At 50.0% G+C, this 18806-nt stretch overlaps 1 pseudogene; it reads left to right on the plus strand.

The window, feature by feature from the left end:
- Window positions 1-4988: 4988 nt before the first annotated feature.
- The window catches only part of LOC102269986 (L-lactate dehydrogenase B chain-like), a 32168-nt pseudogene continuing 18350 nt past the window's right edge, over window positions 4989-18806 (plus strand).

Below are 18806 nucleotides of genomic sequence, written 5' to 3' on the forward strand. Positions count from 1 at the left end.
TATTTCATGGTAGGTGAGGAAGAGGTGTGTGTGTGTGTGTGTGTGTGTGTGTGTGTGTGTGTGTGGTGTATGTTGTGTGCTTTCTCTTTTTCTAGGTTCTACTCCTATAACTTTTGAAAAGAAGTATAACTAGGTTCAGGATGTTCTTCCCTGGGTCACTGACTGGTCCTAGAGTGTTTTCTCGGAACAGGCCAGGCTCAGGAGCAGCGCCAGCCTGTCTGAGCCCTCACGGCAGCTCCCAGTGCTCCCAGCGCAGCCCTGGCTCAGGCCCCGGCAGCTCCCCCTGCAGGGGCACAGCCGGCTTCTCTCAGCCCGGACAGCTGTCCCTAGCTCTCCGCAGACCTATTTTGAGTGCAAAAGTAACATTGGTACCCAGCTGTCTTTCTCTCCTTACCCTGAAGACCTGCCTTTAAGGAATTCACCCCCCACACACAGACTCCTTCAGGAAAAGTGGAGGGGGATCTAAAGCAACTCAAATGAGGGACTGAGTGTTTCAGACTCTCACAGGCCCTGACAGTCCTAGCCCCCAGGCTGCTGCCTGTGGCTTCTGGCCTCCACTTTTCTACTAAGGAGGGTGGGTGAACCTCCCGTCTAACCGGCCCCAGGACGGGTGACCTCGCCCACCACCTTCCACCCTCTGCAGATGGGCCTTCTGCAGAGACTTCAGCTCTTGGGGCCATGGCTCTGCCCAGAAATGACGACATGACCTCTCTGGTTTGTCTTCTACAGATCCAAGTTGGGCAACAGGTGCCCAGGTGTGTGAGCCTCAAACTGCTTCTGCCCCTGCTGGAAAGAATGTTTGCACTCTGCATTGGATGGGCTGAGTGGCTGCTCCAATGCCAGGCTGAGGTTGAGCAAGGTGCCACCTCCTGAGTCAGCAGGAGTCTGGAGCACACCAAGCAGAGAAAGTCCTGGAAGTAGAGGTAGAGGGGAAGAAGAATTGAAGGTGGGAACCAGGGCTCTATAGAGAGAACTGGGCCAGGCCAGGAGTGCGCTACAACACCAAGGCCCCCCCAAGGGGGAGAAGAAAAACCTGTTGAGAGAAAACCCTGGACCAGCAGCCCAGGATACCAAGGTTCTGTTCTAATTCTACCTCCCAGAGGCTGTGTGACAAGAGGAAGCCGCTTTCCTTCTCTGGGCTTCTGTTTATCTACCTTGAAGTTTGAAAAAACAGAGGAAATGAAATATGTAAAGCATGGAGCCCAGAGGCAGGAGTAGGTGCTCAATAGACATGAGTTCTCTTCCCTTATCCTGAACACGGCTGTTGATCCCTCTCCAGGTCTAACTAAGGCACTTTGCAGCCCAGATAGTCCATGTCTCTGAAGGAATCCCTCTTTTCTTCCCCCATTAACACTGGCAGGCTCAACACACCCAGATCCCAAAGAGACCCTGCTTGGAGTGGGCGAGGTGGGGTGGGGAGGGGAGTTGAACACTAAGAAGGGGAGGAAGCTAGGGGTGGAGGCAGGTGCGCACGCATGACAGCAGGAGCTGGAGTCTCCCCATAGCAGGGCCCGACAGGTGGCTCCTTGTCCTCCCTGACTCGGCCACTCAACCTATTCTGGTTCCCTCCCTCCCACCCCCACCATGTGCCCTCTGGGTCTATATAGCTCCAGATCCAAATTGTTCTGGTGAGTGATGTAGCTCAACACTTGACACATTCAGACTGAATTCAACATCCTAAGCCCAACAAGCTAAGCACCAGAGGCTAGAAAAGTTAATAAGATACACTACTGATCTTCGAAGATCTTTAAGCTACAATAAAAAGAACAGCTATTGATCATACTATCTAATGCCATTTGGCAAATTCAAATGCCTTCAAGAGCCAAACAGATTTTACAAATGGCTGAAGCAGTTGATGGACATAGTAGGGCCTGGGGGCCAATAACGGATCAACATTTGCTATTCCCATGCTGGCCAAAGAAGAAACAGCTGCCTCTAGCTGCCTTTTATGGCATTTTCTGAGTTTTCACTAAGTGCCAAGTACTGTATGAAGTGCTGTTGTGCTTTCATTTAACTCACTCAAGAATTTTGACAGATTAGTGTCATAGGAGACAGATTCTAAGGTGATCCCCATATCCTCATGTTCATGCCCTTGTGTAATCCCCTTCCCTCGAGTGTGGACAGGACCTGGGATTTGTTTCCAATCAATGGAATAACCATTATGCCAATATCTAACCAATATTGGCAAAGAGGATTGGATGTCCCTTCCATGATTACAGCATGTTACAAAGATCCAGTCTCACCAGCAGGCTGGTGCTAGAGACTTCCTCTCTCACTGACTCTGAAGACATAAGCTCCCTTGTCCGGGGAGGGCCTATACAGAAGTTCTTATGGCAAGGAACTGTGGGTGGCCTCTAAGTGCTGAGAGCAGCCCCCTGCCAATAGCCACCAAAATTCCAGTTTTTTAACCATAAGGAGATGAATTTTGCCAACAACCTGTGTGAGTCTGAAAGTGAATCCATCCTCACTAGAGTCTCCAGATATGAATGCAGCCCTGCTTGTCATCTTTTCTTTTCTTTAATTTTTTATTGCAAGATATTTGTTTTTACAGTATTGTGCTGGGTTCTGCCATAGATCAACATGAATCAGCCACAGGTATACATATGCCCCCCTGTCCAGCATCTTGACTGCAGCTTTGTAAAGGACCCAGCTCCCAACCCATGGACACTGTAGATAACAAACATGTGCTGTCTTAAATTGTGAAGTTTATAATAATTTGTTATGAAGTCCCAGAAAACATTAACATAAGTATTATCACATCTTACTAAAGAACCTAAAGCCCAGAGACTGATTGGAGTCTCCAAGGCACAGCAGGACCAGAGCCCCACCTCCAGCCTCTTCAGGCTGATGTTTTCTTCAGCCTGCCATGGCTTGTCATTGTTCTGTCAGTTTCTACCAAGAGACAAGAGGGGTAATCTGCACGGTGTGGATTGTAGTGTTGCTTTTCCATTTCAGTTCACCAGTTTGCTGAACCCCTACAGTGTGCCCTGCACCGTGCCAGGGGTAGAGAGGTCAGCAGCACAGACACGGGGGCTGCTCTTAGGGAGAGGATGGAGCACTAGAGGACATAGACAATGGACAAGTGATGTTGGCGCGATGAAAGTTACAAAACAAGGAGGGATAGGGTGTGCTGGGAACACGTCATGGGACAGCCAGCTTCAGCCAAGGGCTAGGGAGAGTCTCCTTGAGGAAGTGACGCTCAGGTCCCTCGAGGGTGGGCTTGGTAAGAAGTGTGCCTCTGCATTGCAAGTGAGTGAGTGGGTGGGTGAACTTTCCTGAATGAGAGTCCCCAGGGAAGAGGCTTCTTCCAGCAATGTGAAATCACCCTGTCTCTGTGCACTGGCTTCCAAGACACCTTGTCCCAAGGACCCAGGGTCTCTCTGACTGGCCGGTGATGTCCAAGACTTCAGAGCATCACTTCCCGGATGTATCATGGTTGGACAGGGTAGGGGTGAAAGTTGCTTAATTCTCACTCTCATCCCTTAAACATCCTCAGATATCTGGCAGGGGAAGAATGACAGGTGAGGGCTGGAGGCAAAGCAGTAAGTTAGGAGAGGAGTGAGGTGTGAGCAGAGGCAGAGAAAAGAGTAGGAATTAGAAAGCCCACCTCCAGCCCCCATGGGCCCCCATCTCAGGGCGGGGCCCATGCTCAGTGATGACTCAGCAGACCCAGGGGTCCTTGCTGATGAGCTGGCAGGATGGTATGGATCAGGAAGATCCTAGCAGGAAACAGGCAGCATACTTCAGTTGGACCATTAGAGGAGCATTCAGTAAAGAGATTCTTTTCAAAGGTAAGACCAGGGTGTAGGAAAGGATTGCAGGAACCTTGACCAAGAGTAGCCATCTATTCCACTGCTAGGCCTGCTGGCCTGGGGAGGTGACCAGAATGGTTTTGAATGGAGAGGCTGCTTGAGCATCTCTGTGGCCTCGGTTTCGGGCCGCAGCCAGACTGTGGCAACCCCACAGGGAACATTAGTGGGAATAAGTGCCTTAATTCCCTCTCCTCTCTGCCTCCCATCAGCTGGCAATGCTCCCCACTGGTCAAAGCAGAGGGGAAGGGTACCCATCAAAGTGACTCCACAAGTGAGCATCCCAGGGCACCACAGAGCAGGATGGAGAAGTTGGGGACCAGACCTGGAAGTGAGAGGACACCCAGTTCCAACTCCCCCCCCTTCCCAGACAGCAACTCTGGACAAGCCCCTCAACTTTCCTGGGCCTCAGTTTCCTTCTCTGTAAAAAGGACAGTGAGTGTGCTTATGCTGTTCCAAGTTTGAAGTTCAGTGATGAATTTAAGGCTCCAGCTTGGAGCCCCAAGTACACTGACTGGCTGCCAGCACTTGGTTTCCAAGAGTCAGCAACGAGAACACAAAATCGAGGCCACTAAGGAGCCAGACTCCCCGGACATCCAGCCCAGAAACCCTGGACATCTGAACACCACACCAATGAGAGGCTTGCTCAGCAGCTCGTGGAGGCCCGCCAGGACTGGAACCCAGAAGCAGTCTCTCTCTCTGCAGGACTCTGAGGGGTGCGCGACGCACACACACACACACACACACACACACACACACAGTGGAGCTGTAGGAAGGGCAGTGTCTCACCTCGGCCCCTCTGGAGAGAAGCAGCAACAGGCTTGTCACAGCCCAGGTCTGCTCTCTGCATGGCTGAGGTCAGTGGAGGGACAGACAGCAGGACCGGGCCTCCTAGCCCTGCCCAGAATCATGGGCCCAGCTAGAAGGAAAACTTGGTGGCACTAGACCACCTCCTTGTGAAGAAATCCTCCCAGGCACCCTAGACACGTGTCATCTAGGTGGGACAATGGCAACCCACTCCAATATTCTTGCCTGGAAAATTCCATGGACTGAGGAGCCTAGCGGGAGCCTAGGATTAGGAGCCTAGAACTCGGAGCCTAGGACTCCTAGCCTACAGTCCATGGAGTCGTAAAGAGTCGGCCACGGCTGAGTGACTGAGCACACAGCCCTCTGGCAGCAATGGAGAGGGAGCTCACCACCTCACAGGGCACCCTGGGCAGCCACCTGCCCCTGGATGTCAATGCCCCTCCGAGGCAGCCCTTGGAACCTCAAGGTCAGACTCCAGGCCCTCACCCCACCTCTGTCTACCTGAGATATCGCTTCCGTGCCCAGAACAAAGGCCTCTGGTGAAACCCGCAGCCCTCTGCCCTTTACTTCTTTATCACCCGCGTTTCAAGTTCACAGGAAGAGGGTTTTCAAAACATCACAGAACGGCACTGTGGTCAATTTTTTCAAAAGAAAGGAAACCAAAAAGGATCAAAGAACTGCAGGTGCAGCAGATTTAGGCCCTGCAGGGTGGGCAGGGGCCGAGGGCAAGGAAGAGTGTGCCCACCTGCAGGGGAGTCCACTGCTTGCCCAGACCCCCAGGGTAGGAGCGGGCGAAGGGGCAAGGAGCGGGGGCAACTGGGAAACGACAGCAGGGCTGCCACACAGCTTTGTAGGTTGAGAGGAGACAGCTCATACGGCCCAGGTCCTCGCCAGCTCTTGCCTGTGCCTGTGACAGTCTCTTAAGTCTCTGCAACACAGTGGCAAATTTCCTTTTTCTGAGCAATGCCAGCCATGTTTCTTGTGTTCTTGACATCTCAGCATCCTGAGCTCAGAACAGGAAATGCTAGTGTGCACGTCTCTGCTGAGACTGTCATTGAATTCACCAAGCTGATTATTAAAAGTGTGCACCATGAGATTGTTTCTTTTACTGCTTAGACGTCCCTTTCGCTTCACTTTTCTGGTTTTCTTTCCCTTTATTTTATCTTGTTTATTGAGTGAATCTTTTTAGAAAAAAAAGTTGTGAAATGTTTTTAAAATGTGAAAAAGCAGAGGGATTATATAATGAGCATCCTAGTATCCAGCTTTATCAGTTGTTATGAACAGATTGTCACATTTTTTTCCTCTTTTTGCTGTGGTACAATATACTAACACAAAATTTACCATATTAACCATTTCAATCTCTTTTAGAAACATAACATTATACATACAGCTAAAGAGCCTTTACGGCCTCTCCACCATGCCCTTCCCTTCTTCCCTAGAAAAGTGAAGTGGCTCAGTCATCTTCAACTCTGCAACCCCATGGACTGTAGCCTGCCAGGCTCCTCTGTCACTGGACTTCTCCAGGCAAGAATACTGGAATGGGTAGCATTTCCTTCTCCAGGGGATCTTCCCGACACAGGGATCGAACCCAGGTCTCCTGCATCGCAGGCAGACTCTTTACCGTGTGAGCCACCAGAAATCCCACTATTCTGAATTTGATTCTCCTATAGAAGTGATGCATGGATGTTGTAAAATAATCCATGTAGTGGAGAAGATACAGAGCCAAAAGTAAACTTTCTCCTGCTTCCCCCAGCCTTAAACTCACTTCCCCCTTGAAGTAACCATTGTTAAAACTTTCTATGAATCTTTCCAGGTATCTTTTAATACAAATGAATATATTAGTTTGTTTTCTTTCTTTATACATGTGAGCTTACACTATGCATAATGTTATCCAACATGCCTTTCGTTTCCAGTTATCACTGTTCCTTGGAATTTTTCTGTGTTAGTACTGCTAATTCTCCTGTGTTCTTTTTAACAGCTGCATGAGATTCTACTTTATTTGATAGTTTCCCATGCAAGGGTATTTAGGTGGTTTCCAGAGGCTTAGCTATTCTAAACAAGCCTACACGGAACATTCTTGACATATAGTTTTGCTCACTTGTGGGAATACTGTGTATCTGTATAATACATACATGAAAGTGGAGCTTCTAAGTAAAAAATATTGAACATTTGACACCTCGAAAGATATTGCCAACCCCCGTCTAAAAATGATCAACTCAAACACCAACAAACTGCATGTGAGAGTTTCTCTCTCCCCACATCCTCGAGAACATGCCTTTTCATACCACTTTTGGCCTTCTGTTTATTTTCTTCTGTAAGCTGTCTGATCTTACCCTCTTTGAACCCTAGCATTTTATGGGCTGGCTTTTTACACTTGAATCTTTGATCCATCTGGAATTAATTTTAGTTGATATTCTTTTCAATGAACATCTATTGATGTTCCCACTCTGTAAATAGATTGAATGAAGTACTGAGATAAAGGTGAAAGCAGATTTCGCTCCATTCAACAGGCCACAACTAGCTGATTTTGCCTTCCCACTTAGAACTAGCTCATGTCGAGGCTCTAGGCTAAGAAGTGGACCATCCCTAATGGAGGAGTGAACACAGAGGCACTACAGACATCCAGTCAGTGATTTGTTCTATAAACAAGCAGCAGTGGATTCAATCACTGGAATTTTGGTTTTTTTCCTGAAGAGATATGTATTGCATGTGGGAAGAGGGGTGTACACACGCTTGGTTGGTCAGAGGAACAGACCGTGGCAGAGAGGAAACAGTCCACCAAATCCATTCTCCCTCTACCACTATGATGAACTTGAAGCTGAACATGGCTGCCCATCTGGGGATAGTATTTCCCACCTCCGTGCATTTAGAAAGGGCCATATGACTGCACGGGCTTCCCTGGTGGCTCAATTGGTAAAGAATCCACCTGCCAATGCAGGAGATACAAGAGATGTGGGTTTGATCCCTGGGTCAAGAAGGTCCTCTGGAGAAGGAAATGGCAACCCACTCCAGTATTCTTGCCTGGAAAATCCCATGGGCAGAGGAGCCTAGTGGGCTACAGCCTGTGGGGTTGCAAAGAGTCGGGCATAACTGAGCACACACAAGCACACATGCACTCATGTGACTACATTCTCACCAGGGGAATGTGAGTGGAGCTGGTATTAGCCCCTCTGGCTATAATGGTTTTAAAATTCTTTGACTCTCAACTACCAAGTGACAGGTGTCTATGACCGCTCTGCCTGAACCTGGGTGGTCTTCATCCCAGAAGAAAGTGGAAAGTCATGTGATTGTTGAGGCTACGGCATAGAAGACTGGGCAGCTTCTACCTTGTGGGAAGACTTGCTCTTAATGCCCCAAGTCTCAGTAAAAGAAGTCCAACTCCTGTGAGGACCCCAAGTTAGAGAGGCCACATGTAAGTGCCCTGGAACAGGCCCCACTGAGCCCAGTCTTCTAGCCAAGCACCAGGTGAGTGAAGACACCCCCAGACAATTCAACCCCTACCACTTGAGTCACCCCTAGCCATCTGAGTCTTCCCAGATGAGGCCCCAGACATTGTAGAGTACAGACACAAGCCACGGTCCAGGAATTCTGCCCCAACTCCCAGCGTTCCTCACAGACCCACAGAATCAATGAGAATAATGAAATAGTTGATGTTTTATAGCACTATTTCAGAGTGGTTTGTTATCCAGTAATAGATATCTGGAACCAAACCAAGACCAAGAAAACTCTTTCCCTTCCTGCTGACTCCAACCCAGATGTGGCAATGATCCAGCCCCCACAATGCAGGTGACAATTCCTAGGATGACAGAGCCATTGGAGGAAGGACCCGGGTCCCGAAGGATCACATGGAGCACTGTTGCCAGCTGATAAGAAAAACTCACCTTGAGGGGTATATGTGAGAGAGGAACACTTGTCTTTAACCTTTAAGCCAGCAGTCCCCAAACTTTTTGGCACCAGACACCAGTTTCATGGAAGACAATTTTCCCACAGACCAGAGGGGATGAGGGGATGGTTTCAGGATGATTCGAGCATATCATATTTATTGTGTACTTTATTTCTTATCTAATGCCACACTGACCTGACAGGAGGTACCTCTCCGCAGCCCAGAGGTTGGGGATCCCTGCCTTAAGCCAAACAAACAATGCATGCTGTACACAGGAAACGAACACAACATTGTTCATCAACTACACTCCAACATGAAACAAACAATGCAAAGATACAGCAGTGAGCAAGGCACACCGTGTCTGGAGAAGAGGATGGAGGCGGGGGTCACAAGGACAGATCAAACCCAGCAAGAGAATACAGTTGTTTATTTAATGATAGTTGCAATCAGTTCTTTGCAGAGATATACAGGGAGCTGTGAAAACCATTCCAAGGGCTCTCGCCCAGTGTGGGTGGACAAGGAAGGTAGCCCTGAGGAAATGATGCTGCTTTGAGACCCAAAGGGTGAGTAGAAATTAAGTAGAAAGATGGAGAGGGAAGAGAGGAAGACTGCTAAGGCACCAAAAGTGGGTGGAACATGTACAAGGGCTCTGAGTCAGGAAGGAGATGGTGAGTTTGAGGAACTGGAAAAAATAAAAACCACCGTGGGCCTCATGGGTCATGCTGAGGATTTCAAATCTGACCTCTAAGAAATACGAATTCATGGGATAGTTCCAGCAGGAGAGTGACTTGATTGGATCAGCCTCTGGAAGCTGAGGGGAAGACACGGAGGCAGGGAGACCAGTGGGAGGTAGATGAAGACCCTGTCTATGGTGGGGGCTGTGGGGAGAAGTGATTGGGTCTGATGGATATTTGGGAGGTGGTTGGTAGGGCTTGGAGGGTAGGGGGAGATGGTTGCAAGAGAGTTGAGTCAAGGATGAAACACCAATAAAATGATGTCTGGTCTATAAGTAAGTTATGATGTCATGGCCTAGACAGAGGCAACCTAGACAGGGCCAAGCCCAAAGGTAGCTCAGATCAGGAGAGTGGGGATTGGACTTGGTGGTGGGTGCCTTTGAGCAAGCCATTTCCTCCATCTTTATAAACTGTCTATAACATGAGAACAACTTACTACACAGAACAGCTTTTTCGTAAGGACAATGGCTGCCTTCATTCACCCCAAAACACTTCGTGAGTGGTGCCTGCGATGTGCAGTAAACAAGATAAACACATAAAGTGCATGGTGTGCTAGTGACTGTGCCAAGGAGAGCAAGTAAAGTCAGGAAAGGAGACAGAGGAGGAGCGAAGTTTTAGATAAGATGTTTAAGCCATACACTCATGAACAGGGTGTCCAGGACCTGTGGAACCTGAGTGAGGCTTTCCTCTGGAAAATAAACATTAAAACATCTTATTTTTTCAAATTTCACAAAACACATGGCTCTATGAATAGACTTCTAGGGCTTGGAAGGGGTAGGTATGAGTAAGGGGGCCCAGAGCATAGGCATCAAGAGTTTTCTCAGTAATTCCACCTCTGCTCATGAGTAACAGAGCCGTAGGAAGGGTGGAGGGTGACTGTGGGTGTCGCCAAAGAACCTGCTTTATGTGACTTACAGTAAGTCACTCAACTACTCTGACACCCAATTTCCTGAACTGTAAATGTCCTTATAAGGTTTTAAAGAGTAAATAAAAGCATGTAAATCAAATTTCCAGCTCAGTGTAATATGTGGTAGCTAATTATTTTAATTTTTATTTTTATCTGACACAGAGGGAGAACCATGGTCTGGGCTGTGGGAAGTAAGCAAAATGAAAGAAGGATTATGAGCCCCACACTGCCTGTGAAGGCTGGGGTCAGTGGCTGCAGGAGGTTCACACTCTGTGCGTGGTTTTGACCTGTGGAACTGGTATGTGGCAATGGCCCTCGTGTGCTGCCTATTGGAGAACAGCCTTAGGGAGACCACACGTCGAATGAAGTCCTAGCTGCCCCTAGGGACTTGAATGCATGAACAAGATGAACAGAAAGAGGGGAGGCTGAGCACACGGCTAACATTGCACAATAGTCATCCTCTGCACAACAATTACAACTGTCTCCTGAGCCTTCTCTCTCCTGTGAACAAGGGCAACTCTTAAGGGAAAACTGATTGCATGGCTGCAGGAGAGGAGGCAACAGTCGCAAACAATAGAATCATTGCAGTGGGTGTTGGACAAGTAGGTATGGCATGTGCCAGCAGCATTCTGGGAAAGTCCCTGGCTGATGAACTTGCCCTTGTGAATGCTTGGAAATGCATCTGCAGCATGGGAACATCTTTCTTCAGACACTTAAAATTGCAGCAGAGAACAGATCACCCTGTGACTATGGGGATAACCGCAGGAGTCCACCAGCGAGAGAGAGAGAGAGAGTCATCTCAGTCCGGTGCGGAGGAATGTTTTCTTCAAATTCATTATCCCTGCAATCATCAAGTACAGTCCCAATTGCATCATAAGTGAGGCTTCCAACCCAGTGGATATCCTCATATATATTACCTGGAAACTAAGTGGATGACTCAAGCACCATGTGATTGAAAGTGGGTGTCAAAGGTTTCACTATTTTATGGCTGAAAACTTGGCATTCATTCCAGCAGCTGTCATGGATGGATTTGGGGAGAACACGGTGACTCAAGTGTAGCTGTTTGGAGTAGAATATATGTGGCCAGCATTTCTGTTTGGGAACTGAGCCCAGAAATGGGAAAGAACAATAATAGTGAAAATTGGAAGGAAGAATGTAAGGTGGTCAGAGAAGGCAACGGCACCTCACTCCAGTACTCTTGCCTGGAGAGTTCCATGGACGGAGGAGCCTGGTAGGCTGTAGTCCATGGGGTCGCTAAGAGTCAGACACGACTGAGCAACTTCACTTTCACTTTTCCTTTCATGCATTGGAGAAGGAAATGGCAACCCACCCCAGTGTTCTTTCCTGGAGAATCCCAGGAATGGGGGAGCCTGGTGGGCTGCCGTCTATGGAGTCGCACAGAGTCAGACACGACTGAAGCAACTTAGCAGCAGCAGCAGCATGTAAGGTGGTAGTGGAAAGTGCCTGTGAAATCACCAAGCTAAAAGGGTAACCAACTGGTCTGTTGGATGACATGTGACTGATCTCATTGAATCCATGATGAAAAATCTATCCAGGATTCATCTGGTGTCACAATGGTGAAGGAGATGCGTGGCATTTAGAATTAAGTCTTCCTCAATTGTCCGTGTGTCCTTAATGCTCAGGGGTTAACCAGTGTAATCAACCAAAAGCTGAAGGCTGATAAGGTTGCTCAACTCAAGAAAAGTGCAGATACACTGAGGGACATCCAGAAGGACCTGCAAGGCCTGTGGCTTCTGGGTTCTAAGCTGTAGACATTTTAAAACTCCTATGTGAGGGAATTCCCTCGTGGCTCCATGCTTCAGACTCTGAGCTTCCACTGCAGAGATCACGAATTCGATTCTGGGTCAGGGAAATAAGATCCTGCATACTGCGTGGAGTGGCCAAAACATAAAAATGAAAATAGAAACAAAAACACTCCAATGTGATTATCCATGAGCCTTTGGTTTTCATCCATGTATATGGATCACAGTTTTCTTTTTCTCTTCCTAGATGTGTGAATTTGGGCTCAAAGAATCAAAGGCCATGCTTGTGGTTTAATGTTTGCAATAGGAGCCCTTGCTCTAGGAGTATTAATTATCAAAATAAAAAATAAAAAGCAAGATGGAAGGAGAGAAAGAAAGGATGGAGGCTGGGAGCTTGGGCAGGTCTGGATTACAATCCTACCTCTGCCTCTGACAACCTGTGACCATGGCTGGTGGCTTCATATGCTCGAGCTGCCACTTCCTCAGCTGTCACACGGCAGGACAGTCCTGACAATGCTGGGCAGAAGGGTTGTGATGACATAAAGTGCAGACATGCACAGAGCGAGGGGTCACTGTTCCTGCTCCCTCCTCTTCCCAGTCAAATACACACTCTGGGACCTGCACCAGGAGGAGACACGTCTATGACTACAGCCTTGGGCACCTGGTGACTGAAAGTTCTCCAAGGCCCTGGGCGCATGGCTGTCACAGCATATGCTCTCAGCCATGTCACAAAGCAAGCCTGGCTCATGGTGGGTGTCGGTGACGTTCGATGACCTAAAACAACGAAACCCATAATCAGAGGGTGCACTGACTTGGCTGCTGTGGGTTTGTTTGCCCACGCAGGAGGCACAATCATCTCGCCTGGAGTTGCATCGGCCGTTAGCCCTCAAGTTCTGTTGCTAAGAGATTATGAACCAAATGATGTTTCCAAAAAATAACCACTACAGGATGTTTCAGGATAGAACCATAATAACAGCCTAAACAGAATGGGTATGTTGTTATTGATAAATCCTTATGAAGAGCCAAGGAAAGGGGTGACTGGGGGGAAGCCTGGCCAAACACATCCTATGGAAATTACTGGTTTGCCAAGGTCTTGAGTATAACAAAATAGACTCAGGGATAAAACTGTAAGGGACATAATATAATGCCCTCATGATTCTGAAATCAAGCAAGCAAGATGTATTTGTTGGGAACTTATTATTTGCCTGTTTTGTGTGTGTTTACAACAATGTCAGCCACATTAAGTTACAGGCTGCTGCTAAGTCGCTTCAGTCGTGTCCGACTCTGTGCGACCCCATAGACAGCAGCCCACCAGGCTCCCCTGTCCCTGGGATTCTCCAGGCAAGAACACTGGAGTGGGTTGCCATTTCCTTCTCCAGTGCATGAAAGTGAAAAGTGAAAGTGAAGTCGCTCAGTCGTGTCCGACTCTTCGCTACCCCATGGACTGCAGCCCACCAGGCTCCTCCACCCATGGGATTTTCCAGGCAAGAGTACTGGAATGGGGTGCCATTGCCTTCTCTAAGTTACAGGCGGTGGTGACTAAGTCTGGCAAAGCTGTAACCACCCCTGGTTGGCACAGTGCCCATGGGCCACAACTGATTAAGTGATTTAACAGCCGTTTGCTGCCACCTCCACTATTGCTGTGTTGCTGGGGCAACAGGAACCAGTCTACTAACAGAAGCCCACGTTACAGCAGGACAAGAGATTCCATCCACAGGGTAGTCAGCAAACAGGGCACTTGTAAGGGACTGATTATTGTCATTGGTGCCTAGACCAGTGCTACCCATGGGATTTTCCTGGGAAGATGCAGCCATTCCACTGCAGGTCCTCACCTCCGGGAGACCTCTGTGAGGCAGGTGGATGAGTGCAAAACAGGTGTTATCTGTTAAGAAAGTAACTCCTGATCTCTGCCCGCCTCTCTCCTGACCAAGGAGCTGAGCAGTGTGATGCCAGCCCCGCCCACTTCCCCCCTCTTTCATCCCCGCCCTCACCGCCACCCGCTGGACCCCAAAGGAGCCCCTGTGCTTGCTGTCTGGCTGGTTACTCTGGCTGCAATGGCCTAATGGTCTACATTTCATCTCACTGGGCAGATAAATGGAGGGCAAATTGTTGTGTTCTTCTTTCTCACTTTACAGGTGTGACAGCCAGGGTCACAGAGGGACAGAATAAAGTGTCAAAGCACAGAGCTAGTAAGTCAAGGGCAGACCCATGTCGTCTAGCCCCAAATCCCAGGATCCTCACTGCTTGCCAGACCCCAAGACCCGTGATGCTTTGCGCAGGAAACCGCCGAGTGTTGCAACGCACCCAGAAAGGGGTCAGTGTTTCCACGGGTCAACCCTGGTGACCCTCTGTCACTATGTGGCACCCAGGGGAGGGGGCAGAGCCGCCAGCACTCTGACTTCCTCTTTCCCCCAAGGGACAGAAGAAGGGGGTCACAAACCAAGCAAATCATTAACATCCCAGCCTCAGAAGCTTATCCTGCCACTCGGTACCTGGGTGACCCCAGGCAAGTTAATCTTTTGCAAAGCTGTTTGCTTTCTTAAAATTAGGAGCTCAGGACATATCTACTTCGTATGGAATTTATGAGGAATGCATGAGATTAAACAGGTAAAGATGGTTAGCAGTATGTATGGGAAACAATAAATGCTAACAGCAGCAGCATCTGGGGCTGTAACAATACCCTCACTTTCACTGCCACCATCATCCACTTCTGCTCAGGACTTGGGGTGCAAGTGGGTAGGAGGATGGCACCAATTAGAGTCCCATTACAGTCCCCAGTAGTGACCGGCCTGTGCTATGAAGGCCTCCGCTGACAAAGGGAGACATTTCTCAGGGTTCCTGGCAATAGATGCTTCGTTTTTCACAAGCTAGACTCAAGGAACAGAGAAGTAGCTTTGCGGGTTTCCATGGCTGTCTAAACACATGTGCTTCCAATTGGCTCTCGGGCTGGAATTCCCCGGTGCCCGGCCCAGGCCAGCTCTCTCCGCTGCCCAGTGCCCCCCACCCTGAATCGTGCTGGGCATCTTCCCACGACCAGACCTAGGGGCCTCAATCGCAGATTGCATCGTACCCATCATTTCTTAATTCCATCCCTAGGAATGGGAAGAGCTGGGGTAACCCCCCACACACACACAAGTCTTTCTGAAGGTTTTTACTCTGAGAGTCTTAAAACTCCAGCCCAGAGAAGGGCATCTGAAGGCGGGCTGGGTGGAGGGTGGAGATGCAGGCTGAAGTGGTGGGATCATGAATTCACCAGCCCTGCCACTTGGCACCCACCCCCAACACAGCGGCTCCAGTTATCCTGTGGGGTCAGGATGCTGTTTCTGCTGAGTCATCCTTTCTTGCCCAGAGGGATCCTGGCCCAAAGCCACATTCCTGGTGGGGTCTGAGTGCCACAGAATACAGAAACTTCCTTTCTCACCAGCCCCTTGGCTCTCCAGCCCCGCACACAGGCTGGTCTCTCAGCAGCCTCTGCCGGCAATAAACACCCTCCACCAAGTCTGTGTGTGTCCCCCCAGGGCTCCGGCCCACCCTGGACCCTGAGCTCCAGGAGCAAAGAACATCCCACAGGGAGGAAGGCAGCAAGTGTGCCAGTGCAGGAGGGAAGGGAGGAGAGGCAGGGCCCAAGGGGAGGAGCCCAGAGGGGGACTGAGGAGCTACTTAAGCTAAAATTCCTGCCTGTCCACTTGGTGGGCCCTCATGTCAATGCGGGTCCAGCAGCCACTTTGAGAAGGACAGGCCTGGGCAGGAACCCCATTTCAAGCCAAGAAGCAATGAGACAGTCTAGGCTTCAGCCCTGGGCCCATACTGCCCCCCACCCAGCAAGTCCAGCATCCCCCGATCGTGCAGAACTTCAGGTTCCCCAGATAAGCACCTTCTGCGGAGCCCAGGTTTTAGGAACATCTTTGAGTACCCACTGTGTGCTAGACTCCATACCAAGCACTGGCCCTACTAGAGAGGACAAGATAGATGCGGCCAAATCCATGATGTCTCTCCCATCTTTTCCAGGCCCACTGCCCTCACCTCCACTCATGCTCTCATTGCAGACTGCTTGGGTTACAATCTGGGTTCCCCACTTTCAGCTGTGCGATCTTGAGCAAGTTACTTTACTTCTCCAAGCCTCCATTGCCTCATCTGTAAAATGGAGGCAAGCTAGTACCTACTTTATAGGGATATTACAAGAGATAAGGGAGAAGGCAATGGCAACCCACTCCAGTACTCTTGCTTGGAAAATCCCATGGACAGAGGAGGCTGGTAGGCTGCAGTCCATGGGGTCACTTAGGAGTCGGACACGACTGAGCGACTTCACTTTCACTTTTCACTTGCATGCATTGGAGAAGGAGATGGCAACCCACTCCAGTGTTCTTGCCTGGAGAATCCCAGGGACAGGGGAGCTTGGTGGGCTGCTGTCTATGGGGTCGCACAGAGTCGGACACGACTGAAGTGACTTAGCAGCAGCAGCAGCAGCAACAAGAGATAAATGAGTTTGCTGCTGTTGCTGCTGCTGCTGCTGCTAAGTCGATTCAGTCGTGTCCGACTCTGTGCGACCCCATAGACAGCAGCCCACCAAGCTCCCCTGTCGCTGGGATTCTCCAGGCAAGAACACTGGAGTGGGTTTAAATGAGTTTACATATGTAAAATATTTAAGACAGGGCCTGGCACGAAGAGCTTAGTGTGTGTATGTGTGCGTGTGTGCGCGCGTGTGAGTGTGTCTGCATTCCTGACCTTGAGTGTTTGCTCAGGCTGTCCACTATCTGGAATGCTTCCTCCCTTTTCTGTGGAAACTTGGGGATTCAGACTTGGCAGAGTTTCCATAAGGGAGAACCATTAGATCCTGAGATCAGGCCACAGCCAGGTGAGAGAGCCCTTAAAACTTGAGGAGCATTTTCCTGTTCAACAAGGGTTTTACACCCTGTGAAGCAGATGAGGGAAGGGGGCTCAGGGATGTTGACACCTGCCCGAGGTCACAGCCCTCGTCAGCACTGGAGCTGAGGGTGGAGGCTGGGACTCCTGACTGCATGTAGTACAGTCCTTGCCCCAGCCTCACAATGTTGGTCCCCAGGAAGCTTCAGACACCCTGAGGCCAGGGCCAGGATAGCAAAGCTCCCCAAGGCTCAGCATGCAGAGGACAGGACCTTCTTGGCCCTTCAGGGACTCTGGGGTCAGTGGGCTTTGTCTCTCAGAGCCAGACAGGGCCACAGAGAGCCGCAGGACAGGGGGCACTTGCTGGCAGAGCCCTGAAGAGGGCCCCGCAGGAAGGGCTCAGCCCAGGAAACTCTGAGCCATGCTGGCAGACCACAGGGCCCCCAGGCTTCCTGCTCCCTCCTCACAGGCTGCCCTGTCAACGTCAACGGGTTTGTGAAACCCTGCCGGGCAGGCAGTGGGAACTCAAGGGCCCCCAGGGTTCACGGGCTGTGGTCACCCTGTTCCTTCGCGGCCCAGGAGAAGGTGGCTTTCTAAAGATGGCCCTCCTCACTGAAATGGGATCCAGCTGCTGCAGGAGACAGGCACCTGAGAGGGGCCCCTTCTCGTTAGGCCCCAAGGCCTCCGGATGCCAGCGTTCTTCCCTGCAGGCCCAGATCTCCCGGGCCTCCACAGATGCACGGAACCCTTAGACCCAGATGCAGGGGGATCTGTGATTGAAAGACTTTGGAGTGAGAGATAATGTGGATTATGAACCAGCTCATAGCTTTGCTAGCTGTGTCATTTTGAGCAAGTTGATTAACCTCTCTGTGCCTCTGTTTCCTCTTGTGTAAAATGGCAATAAAAAAAAAGCAGCTATCTTGTTTTGAGAATTAACTAGAATAATGTATATGGAAGGTTTGGCACAGTATCTGGCACATTGTAAGCTTTTGGACCACAGAAGCTGCTACGTTAGTAACCGCTATGTGTGGCAACAGAATGCAAATACTATTGCATTTCTTTGATTTTTGAATTTTACTTAAAACCATCTAGACCCAACCTGCTATACTTGAAGGAAGTCTGTGCCTTCCTCTGGAAGCTTCCTCTCCCTTTGCGTTGTCCAAGAACCCCAAGTCTTACGTGCTCCAAAGGGAGAGGTGGAAGGTCCAACTCCCCAAAGGGGGCCAGGAGCACTGGGATCCTGACCAGTCCGGTGCCTGGTGACACTATCCCCCCATGGCAGAAGGAGAAGCCCGTCCTATACTCTCAGGCCACATGGATCTCCCAGGGGTGCGACTCCACATATGGGCCCAGGTGCCGCCAGCCCTGCCTGCTGAGGTGCTCCCCACACTCATGCTGCTCACGCTTACACGTGGGCATCCCGTGCTGCATCTGCAGGACTTCTGGGTCCACTCCCTGCAGACGGGAGTTCAGTCCCTTTTCCTTCCCCAGGATCCCTGCTGGGGTTGGGGCTACTTCTCCTTTTCCTACCCTAAAACACAAACAATCTCACTACTCCTCTGTGTTTGAGCATCCCCAAAAGCCGCACACCTCGGCCACCTTCCACGGTTAGCCTCAGTGCCGATTCACCTGCCCACAGACCACCAACTTGGTAACTTTCACATGGAACAGAAAAAAATTGGTCTCTGTGGGGCATCCTGCCAGATCAATGTTTTTTTCAGTAACTGGCAGCAGGGAGAAGCCAATCTTGAGGCCAGGGCAGCAGGGGAGCCTTTTCTCTTCACACCCTGGAAGCCACAGATGTGAGCTCCTGGAACCAGGGATGCAAGAGAGTTGCATTACAGTATCCCTAGCAGCTGGCTCCAGCTCCTGAGCTCTTGCCAATATGTCCATAAGGTTCAGTGAATGCTTGTTGACTGACAGACTGACCAACGGAGAGCAAAAAGACCTATCTGAAGGAGGGGGTCAGGCAGAGGTGCTGGCTTGGACAAAAGAGGGCTAAATGGACCAGGGACACCAGGGTAACGGGAGAGCATGTGG

This window comes from Bos mutus, chromosome 3, assembly GCF_027580195.1.
Source record: "Bos mutus isolate GX-2022 chromosome 3, NWIPB_WYAK_1.1, whole genome shotgun sequence".
NCBI classification, from domain to species: Eukaryota; Metazoa; Chordata; class Mammalia; order Artiodactyla; family Bovidae; genus Bos; species Bos mutus.